Genomic DNA, 10,199 nt, shown 5'->3' with positions numbered 1-10,199 from the left:
TCTATGTTTTAATTCCCCAAGTCTGCAAATATGATACCTTGAATGGCAAAGAGACTTTGCAGATGTGATTGAGTTAAGGACCTTGAGATGAAATGATCGATTATCCTGGAATATCTGGATGGCCCAATGTAATGACAAGGGGCCTTATGTAAAAGAGGCAAGATTTTCAGAGAGAAGGAGGGAGGGAGAGATACAGAGACAGAGAGACAGAGAGAGAGAAAGAGATTTGAATATGCTATGACGCTAGCTTTGCTGATGGAAGAAGAAGCCGTGAGCCAAGGAATGCAGGCAACTTCTGGAAGCTGGAAAAGGCAAGTAAATAGATTTTTTTCCTAGAGCCTCTGAAAGGAACATAGCCCTGCCAACACCTTGTGTTTAGCCCAGTGAGACCTCAGACCTACGGAACTATAAGATAATAAATTTGTGCTGTTCTAAGCTGGAAAGTTTATGTGATTTGTTACACCAGCAATAGGAAACCAACAAGGTATACACCTGTTCAAACTTGCTTGGTGTGCACCAAGGCAGATGTGAGGACATGTCACAAGTGGGCTCCTGTCTTTGGCTGGGTTTCCCAGAAGCAGACCCTGAAACTGATTTGAATGCAAGTCGTTGACTTGGAATTGTAGAAAAATGGAGAAGTAAGACAGGGAGGCAAATAAAAGTTATTCTTTCTGAGCAGGTTACTGCTGTGGGCAGTTGGGGGTGAGTCTGTCTCGGGATCTTTGGGATAGAGTGTGGAGCAGGACTCAGAGATGTTCTGTCTAATGAACAGGGAAGCTGGGGTCTGTTGTTGGCCAATGGCTGCCTTTGGAGGTTCCAAGCTCTTCTAGCCTGTTGCCACATGGACTGATCCAAGTTCTCAGGGAAAGAGTTGCAGGTGCTCCCAGTAAAAAACCATCGGTGTGTGGGGCAATGGTGAGGTTGAGGCAATATGGTGGCCCCACAGGGTCTGCTAGGTATGATTTAATGGGAGGTCTGCCAAAAAAGGCTGCCCCCATTCTGCAGATTCATGTGGATCCTCTCAGTGTTAATGTGGGCTGTGCCTTGGAGTCTGAATAACGGCAAGGTTGAAGACTCAGCATTTTCATTTCTGCTCTCACTGTTGAACCTAAGGAACAAGTGGAGGCTGTGGGGTGTGAACAGCTGGCTCCACATCAGCAAGGAGAAGGTGATTTTTCCCGGACTGGGGCCTTTGATGGCAAGGTGGAGGGTTCCTGGCTAGGGATGGAAGGCGCTTCATGAAGAAAAGAAGGAAGGTTTCATATGACTCGCTTCCTTGATAAAGAGGGAACTTGATGAGTCTTGACAGTGGGAGGGAAGAATAAAATCAAAGTCACCAAGAATTTTAACATGAAAAGGGAAAAATAGTCTCAAAGCACACTCAGGCCTGGTAAATAACGCATCTGAAATACAAGCAGAAGGGTGCCATGTTCAAAAGAATGGCAACAGAATCACTCTGCAGAATAGGGTGACCCAGAAACTCACAGATCCAAGTGGAGAAGCTCAGTGGAGACTATTCCAGTGAGGCTAGAAGCTGGGAAGGACAATCTGTCTCGTGTCAGGGGTTTTAGTGATGGGGCTGGGCTGGAGTGTCAGCTCTCCAGATTCCTGCAGCAAGCCCCATTTTGCTGAAAGCACAGCACATTCCTAATGTGCCCTGCTGACACCTTCAACTCCCAGCAAGCCAGGGAAGGCTGCAAGGGGAGAAAAATTATTCTGGAATGGGTCTGACCACCACCACCAAACTAGCCGGCAAAATGGAAGAGAGAAAAGCTTTGTATAAAGTGACCATTTTACCCTGGGATTCATCAGTGAAGTATTGGGTATGGTAAGAAAATGGATTCTAGACATCAGAAGGCAGATTTCTTTTTTTTTTTTTTTTAAAGATTTTATTTATTTATTTGAGACAGAGAGAATGAGAGAGAGAGAGAGAGCACAGGAGAGGGGGGAGGGTCAGAGGGAGAAGCAGACTCCCTGCCGAGCAGGGAGCCCGATGCGGGACTCGATCCAGGGACTCCAGGATCATGACCTGAGCTGAAGGCAGTCGCTTAACCAACTGAGCCACCCAGGCGCCCAGAAGGCAGATTTCTAAAATGCCACAAAAATAGGCACCATCCTGTGGCTAGAATATCTGAATGGTGATATGATATAAGACAAAATGGGGACTTTAAAAACAGAATTATAACAATCCAAGAAAGAGGCATTTCCAGAGAGGAATGTGCCAGTAATGAGGCTCTCAGATTAATTGTACTCTAAAGAAAAGGGGACACAGTCAAGGACTATGAGAAAAGTAAGGTAAAGGGCAGGAGGACCTCAGTAAGACTCAATGTCAGGAAAACCCTTGGCTACCCCAAATGCTGAAAAAAAAAAAACACGAAACAATTATTGAATGCTTTCTGTGTTCTAATCATTGTGCAAGGCGTGTTCTCCTATTTGGTCCCCATATTAATCCTGTAAGGGTGGAAGAGGACATTGAGGCTCAGAGTGACTGAGTGACTCTTTCAAGTTCACACAGCTAGTTAGTGGGTTAAGCAAAAACGTTTACAAGTGAAGTGCACTAGCAGCTGATTTGACCTTTGCTCAAAAAGCCCTGATTCATGCTCCATATTAACCTGGAGAAATGTTGGTTGGTAGTGGATTACCAACAGGCTCTGCCTTCAGCCTGGGTTTGGTTAACATTGTTTTGAATGCCCCGACCTAGACTGCATAAAGCCAGGAGGCACACAGAAGGAATTTTGATAGATAGAGATTCAAGATTATTATGAGGAGTCGGACTTCACAGACAAACCCGTGTCCACGCACAGGTTGAGGCCCCCCCCCCGGGGGGAATCTCTGGGTGCTTTGCGGTAGGGGCTAGATAATCACACACCTCACAAGACCTGACATCATGTTGTGGCCACGTCTGGTGACAATGGCCTGGTGGTCTGACTGTCTGCTCTGAGCGACTACACTCACACTTCAGGCAGGACTGAACTGCCTGGTGGTGAGGGGTGCCCAGGGTACACCACGTGGTTGCTCCACTGCGGGACCCCAACTAGTGATGCTATGGGTTGCCCAGGGCCCCTTCCAGCTCCTGAACTCCAGCACACAGATCCTCATCACTGGGCTGCCTTTCCACGGCCATACTGTCTCACGTGCTCCTCACTGCCTCTTCCTGTTCAATAGGCTCCTCTCCGCTTTCCGTCGTTATGAGTTTCTCATAGCTTTTTGTCCATCGAGAGCTCCTCTTCTTATTTTCGAGAGTGTTTATATAGATATGTAACCTATTCTTACATTTTCTATCATTTCTAGGCTTTGGCTTAAGAGGGACTGACTATGGTGTCTGCCACCAGCCACAATGAAACCAGAAGTCACTGCTGAAAACGATTCATGAAGTCTCTGTTTCAGAGCCATGGAAGGCAGGAAAACTAAGTTGTTTTCTTTTTAATTCCAACTCAAAAAACACAAAGAGCTGTTTATGCTTGTTGCCCACGTGACAGCCACTTTCCCTTTTCCCACACACCCACACAGTTGCCTCCCCTCGTCAAAGACTGAAAAGGCAGTTACAATAATACTTCATCAAACACTTTTCAGACTTGTGGCAACTTTTGCTTTGTGAAATCCCGGAACAAGCCTTGGAGTATCTCCCAGAATAATAATTGCTTATAAGGTATCCAGTGAAATTATAATAGCTAGAGGCTGTGAAAAATAATAATTTATTTGGTGATTACATAATGTTTCTATTTTTTCTGCCATAGATTACGAGAGCCACAACTTTTCAATTTTTTCCAGCTCACTTAATTTGAGCTTTCAAAACTCCTTGTACTTGCCTTCTTGCTCTTTTTTTCTTTCTTTTTGTCCTTGCAAGAAAACTATAAGAAAAAGGGGAATTAGATTGAATCTTTTTATTTCATCTTATTATCAAGAATCTGTTCTACAAATTGAACATGAAATTATATCCAAATGTGGCTTAAAGTTAGTAGGACTAGTAAGATTCCCAGAGTCCAGTTGTATCCTTTGATATAAATCTCAGGAGATTTTTTAAAAAGACAAAACAAACTTGGAGAGCCAGATTCATCAGATTCAACCATAAAAGATATATAAGAAAATCTGGATAATATGTAGGAGGATCTGAACTCTTATTGAGTATACGAGGGTTTGAGAAAGTCATAGAATGGTGAGGCTCCAGGTTGTCTTCACTAGATTTAAGTTCTTGGTGAACCAGCCCCATCCTTCCTTTCCAGGCTTTTTTCCCATTATTTTCCCTTGTTCTCTCTTTACACACACACACACACACGCGCGCGCACACAATTCAGAGACCAGTCCTTCAAATTAGGACCGTATCTGCAACATGGGTATTAATATTCTGAGGCTGTCATTAACCTTGTTTCTTTCAGGGATCAGCGGAAGTTCACCAGGATCCCCAAGATATTTTCATAGTTGATGGTGAAGGCTAGAATTGCCTGTTAAAATACAGGATGCCCAGTTAAAATTGAATTTCAGATAAACAATGAATATTGGTCCCTGCTTATACTTAAAAAGAAATTTGTTACATATCTGAAATTCAGTTTCAGCTGAGCATCCTGTATTTTTGTTTTGTTAAATCTGGCAACCCTAATGAAGGTGGTACATCAGCCAGGGTCTTGTCAGAGAAGAGATGACTCACTTAAATTGAGGAATTTGAAAAAAGTTTCAAGAAGATATTATTTACAAAGGTGCAGACAGTCCCAGGAGACCACAAAGGATGATGGGAAGTACTCTGGAGTTAGAAATAGCAGGGTACAGTTACAATCCATAAAAGGAGCAAGGAGAGGGAGTGGTTTCAGAACCTAGAGACAGAGAAGTTCCATGGGGAGGGCTGCCTGCTGAGCAACGACCTTTGTGTGAGAGGCTGAACCCAACTGGCATCCTGGAGGAGAGAGAACCTCTCAAATGTGGCTTAAAACGATCAGCTTCTTGGGGCTGGTGTAGACAGGAGGGGATTGGATCTAAAGGGTCAAATGGAAAATATCCAGCACAGGACATCTTGGTGACTCTGGGCATCTCAGTAAGGTGGATCTAGTATCAAATAGGCCATAGAACTCTGGGGTGCAAACACTTCACTGTCTAATGCCTACTTGGGAGGGTCCCTCTGTCCTGGCACAGCCTCAGTGTGTGAATGTAGGCAGATCAGGTGTGGGCCCTAGTGAGACACAAACTTCCCCTCTGTGGGTCTGTCTCTTGGGTTTATCTTTCCCTCCTCCCCAGCTGTAGGTCTGAGAGAAAGCCCAAGGAAACTCCTTGGCCTGTGTATTAGGCAGGGTTCTCCAGAGGATCAGAAACTACACACACACACACACACACACACGTATATAAAACTACGAGATGAAAGCACATGTTTACATTGTGTTCCTAAGGAGTGAATAATGGGAGCCACACTACCAGTCACATGTTTTATGGCAAGAGCTTCCTCTAGTCTTTCCATGGCTAATTATTGGTATACCTCATGATTAAGTGGGATCAATTAATGCCGTTTTCAAAAGCTGGTACTACCTCTGAATCCTAGATGGCAACCTGTCCCTAAAGTGCTGGAAAATCCCGAGGTTGTCAAATTTCCAAAAGAAGAACTCCAAATGCAGTTTCTTGAGTTCGATTGTGTTTTGCTGTGTTATCATTAATAACCAGCTGGTGATAAGCCTAGCAAAGTCACATTTTACAGGGGTTTTAATTCCCCAACAAGATCAACAGGAGATTCACTGACTTTCCGCAAAAGTGATGCTTAAGTGTCTAAGTTAGATTGTATTTTTAGTCTCCATAGAATCCTACCTCACCCAGAGGTCTGAGTGCTGGGATAATGCCTGTGTTACTAGTTCAAGGATATCTTGTTTGATTAGATGTTCAATCAATCTCTTATTCAAAGCAAGAGCTCCACTTATAGATTTCAAGGGAATTGGCAAAAATCATTATTGAAGGCTCTTAGCAGAGGCCTGGCATGTGAGATTTGTGTTCTAGAAAGGTCTTTCTGACTGTGGTGTGGAAAAAGGTTTGGGGGGGTTGGATAAAGATTAGCACCAGGGAGACCAGCTGGAGGTCTAGTGCAATCCTCCGGGGAACAGTAGGGTCTGAACTGAGCCAGGATGGTAGAGTTGCTGAAAAGCCGGGTGTCTGTCCTCACGAATCTCCAAATTGCAGGGAACATAATTGACCACAGGCCTGGCTCCTGGGTTCGGAAACCCATGCTTGTGTTGAACCATGCTTCCCACGGACTGCTCTCCACCAACTGTTGAGGGTGGCAGTAATACATACACAGGAGTATTCTGAGGGACCCTGAATACCCAATAATGGCTTTGTGGAAACTTTCTTACGCTACAGAACAGGGTGGGGCACTTCCAGCAAGCCTGCCTTCCCTTCTCCCTCACTCAGGGTCAGACTGCGTCATGGTCTGCCGGCTCGCCTGACCTTCCCTGGCTTCCTCCATGTTTCCTCTCACAGACATCCTCCTTCATTGAAATCCTTGGTGTCAGCTCCTTGAAGAGCCTAGGCTAACACAGGAGGCAGTTGCAAAATTAAAACATTTTGTTTTAAATACCTAGGAAATAGACCTGGGAAAGTAGAAGGAGAAATGAGTTGAAGACGACTCCCAGGTTTCTGCCCAGCAAGAGGCTGGATGGTGGGGGCATCTGAAGAGGTAGAGAACCCGAGGAGAGCAGCAGGTTTAGAGCAGGGATTTGCTTTCTAGCTCCGGGGACTCTGTGATGACGGGGGAGCCCCTGATGCTGGAATGGCCACTCTTTGCCTGCCTTTCCGTCTGAAGTGGATAAAGTGTTGCCGTTCCGGCTTCTTCCTTTCCTGAGGTTTGAGGCGTGTCATGGTGTGGGAAGCCAAGCCACTGTCATTTATTCACTAATTTCATCTGCTCTTTAGCTGAGAGAATCCTCATGCTCTTCCCAGAACACAGTCCTTCAGATCCCGTGCTTATACTCCAGCTCTGTCCTCAACCTGGAAAGCTCACCCAGAATTCTTCACCTTCTGAAACAGTTCTTTCTCTGAAAAGTAGCTGTGGGAGAGAATGGGAAAGCAAAGGGTTTTCGGTTGTGGGGCAGACACGTAACCTCCAGCTTTGCTATTGAGAGAGGCAGCTCTGGCGGCACCGGAAAGGACAGCATGGGGTCAGTTTTTTGCTTTGTGACCCTGGACATGTTCTTCACCTCTCCGTGCCCCAGTTTCTTCATCTGTAAAATGGGGATGGCAAGAACCTCCATCTCATGGGGCTATGGTGAGGTTTAAAAAGTCAATCTTGACAGTGACTGGTACATGGTACTGGGCTGGGGCACTTCTGTTTGCTTCTTATGTGTGCTTTGCTTTGTATTTCACCAGGTTGTGTACAGATCTGTCTATTCCATTGGACTGGAACCTGTCAGAAGGCAGGGAATGCGCCACATTCTTCCTTGTAACCCAAGAGTGACCAGCACGGTGCTTGGCAAGAATGCAAAAATGTAATTAAGTATATTAATTAAAATGGCTTCTAGAGAAGGATGGTGGCAAAGTGGGAATTACTGTAATAATAGACATATAGATTGAATCCTCACTCACACCAGACATTGTGTTGAAATACTTTTCAAACATTATCTCACCTAACTCTCCCATTGGCCCTAACCATAGCCATTATTATTCCCATTTTGCAGAAGAAGAAAAAGACTCTCGGAAGTTCAGTAACTCAGTAGTGAGTCACAGAACTGGGATGGAAACCCAACTTGGCTGGCATCCAAAGACCACGCTATTCATGCTAACGTTGCCAGAGTCTTCCATGCTTCCCATTCCTCAAACTCCTGCAGGCTAATTTGTGTTGCTTCCCACCTTCACCTCCAGGGGCCCCAAAGCCACCATTGTTGTCCCCTGCCTGCTAATTGCATCCCTCCCCACCCTTCCCTTCTCATTCCAAGCTGGCCTTCCCCTGCAACATTCCAGGCACTAGATCCCTCCCTCCCCGTCGGTACCTCCTGTTGCCCCAGAACCTTGCTAAATGGTTGCATTAGTGTATCCAGAGGTGTTTGGGACTCAGAAGATTGCTTTTCCAGGACAGTGTTCTCCCTCAGGCTGTTGATGCCTTAAACCCAGCATGTGAGACCTTTGAGTGCAAGGCAGGCTAGAGGGGAGATAAATGGGGAACAGAAAGATCCTTTGGTTCCCCCGGAAGCAGATTTCAAACACTGCTACTTAGGCAGGAACATCGTTTCTTATTAGAGAGAGAAAGAGAGAGAGAGAGAGAATGCACTGGAGATGTGACATGAACCTGTTTGTGCCAAGCTTACACCTGGGGGGATCTGTTAATAGAATCAGAAATCTATTACGGCCTCAGAGCCTGTCATTTCTCTGATCAGGCAACTGAAGCCCAGTGAGGTTAGTCACAATGACGTATCCAAAGTGGCATAGCCAAGGCCAGGAGGAAAGCACATCCGAGCAGGGCCACTCATGCGGAGGCTCCCTCCCATCCTTCTCTCGCTCACATGCATGTCCTTGTTGCTTTTGCTAAGCCAGAGGGCGAAATTACAGCCACAGCTTGGCAAGGTTTGTTTCCAGGGAAGACAGGTGCTGAGGTCACACAATTGCCTGGTGAATCACTCTGGACGGTCACGTCAAGCACATTCTCCTGTGGTCAACTCCCCGGGGTGTGACATTTGTCACAGCTGCAGAGGAGCCTGGACCCCTCTTAAGAGTTTTGACTGTTTTAACCAACCTTTGAGGATCTCTCTGTACTACAGTCCCAGCAATCCCATGGGCTTCCCCAGGAGATGCAAAGGCCCTTTAGCAGGACCACATAACCCCCAAAGTTGGGGGGGAATAAAACATGAATTAGGAGGAGAAGATGAATCTCTCCATGAGAGCACCGTTTCTTAGGAAATTACAAATGACCAGAATTGACTCAAAGAGTAGAAAACCCATACAGATCAATAATTATGGAAGACTCTGAAAAATTATCCAAGAATCACCTGAAAGAAGAACCACCAGTTTCGATAGGAAATGATTGAATAATTTTTAAAAATCTTTTACCAAATACACAATTCCTTTGCTATGTAAATTATTCCAGAACTTAAAAATGTGAAAAGCTCCTCTGATTCATTTCACAAGGCAAGCATAACCCTGATACTAAACTATGACGATTGCCGTTCAAGAAAGAAAATCGTAGACCAATCTCATTTATAATATATATAGATGTAAAAATTCTAAATAGAGAGGTAACAACTCAAAAGTATAGTGAAAAGAATATGCATCGAGGGTTCTGGGAATGTGAGGATGCTTTGAAATCAGATAAACTCTAAGTACAATTCATCACACCAGCAGACCACAGAGCATTAATGGAAATTATATCTATTCCTGGTGTTTAAATGGGAGTAGAATGATATTTACTTGAGGTGCTGGTTATTCCCACTCTTTGCTCCCAGATTTTTTTTCTCCTCCCTTTCCTATCCTGTGTCCTTCTGTGGCTCTACAAACTGCATCTCCTGGGCTCCCGGGGGTAGGGGTGGGTGCTCTGTCTTTGGATTGTGTGCACAGAAGACTGGCAGATAGAGAAAGAGAGGTTAGAGTAACTATTCTCTGCATTCCTGTCCAACCCCTGTGGTTCTGGGAGTGGCTATGTTCCTCCACAACCCCAGTGCTATAGGCTGAGAGATAGTAATGTATTCCGACTGCTGCTGGTTCCTGGGCACCTGATCATCTTTTTTTGGTTGTTCCTTCAACCCAGCCCATACCTCCCATGCTTAGTTTCCTCATTCAATCCTGTTTAGTTCATTTTTTTCCATGTGCCATCTGCTTACTGCCAGGATCTTGATGAACACATGTAGCATAATGGATAATATTTATTATAAACCAATAAGCAACATCATATTTATTAGTGTAATTCAATTATTTGATCATGGGGAAAAAACTCTTAATTGTCCTCTTAGATAACTTCTGGGTCGATGAGAAAATTGGAGTTGAAATTGCAAATTCTAGAAATTCGGAATAATAACTAAAAAGTAATAGTAATTATGAAATACAGCATTTCAAGATTCAGGGAAGATGGCCAGAGCTGATTTCATAGGAAAATAAAGCCATAGACATATATATTAGAAGCTAGAAGTGAAAAAAACCTTTTAAACAGGCATTCAGGAATTTAGGGAAAAAAAATCAAAGGTAAAAAATGGAAAGCAGAAATTAATAGATTACAAAGCAGGAGAAGGAATCAATAAATTTCAAAA

Source organism: Phoca vitulina, unplaced genomic scaffold (assembly GCF_004348235.1).
Source record: "Phoca vitulina isolate PV1807 unplaced genomic scaffold, GSC_HSeal_1.0 scaffold10, whole genome shotgun sequence".
NCBI lineage: Eukaryota > Metazoa > Chordata > Mammalia > Carnivora > Phocidae > Phoca > Phoca vitulina.
This window is presented reverse-complemented; position numbering follows the sequence as displayed.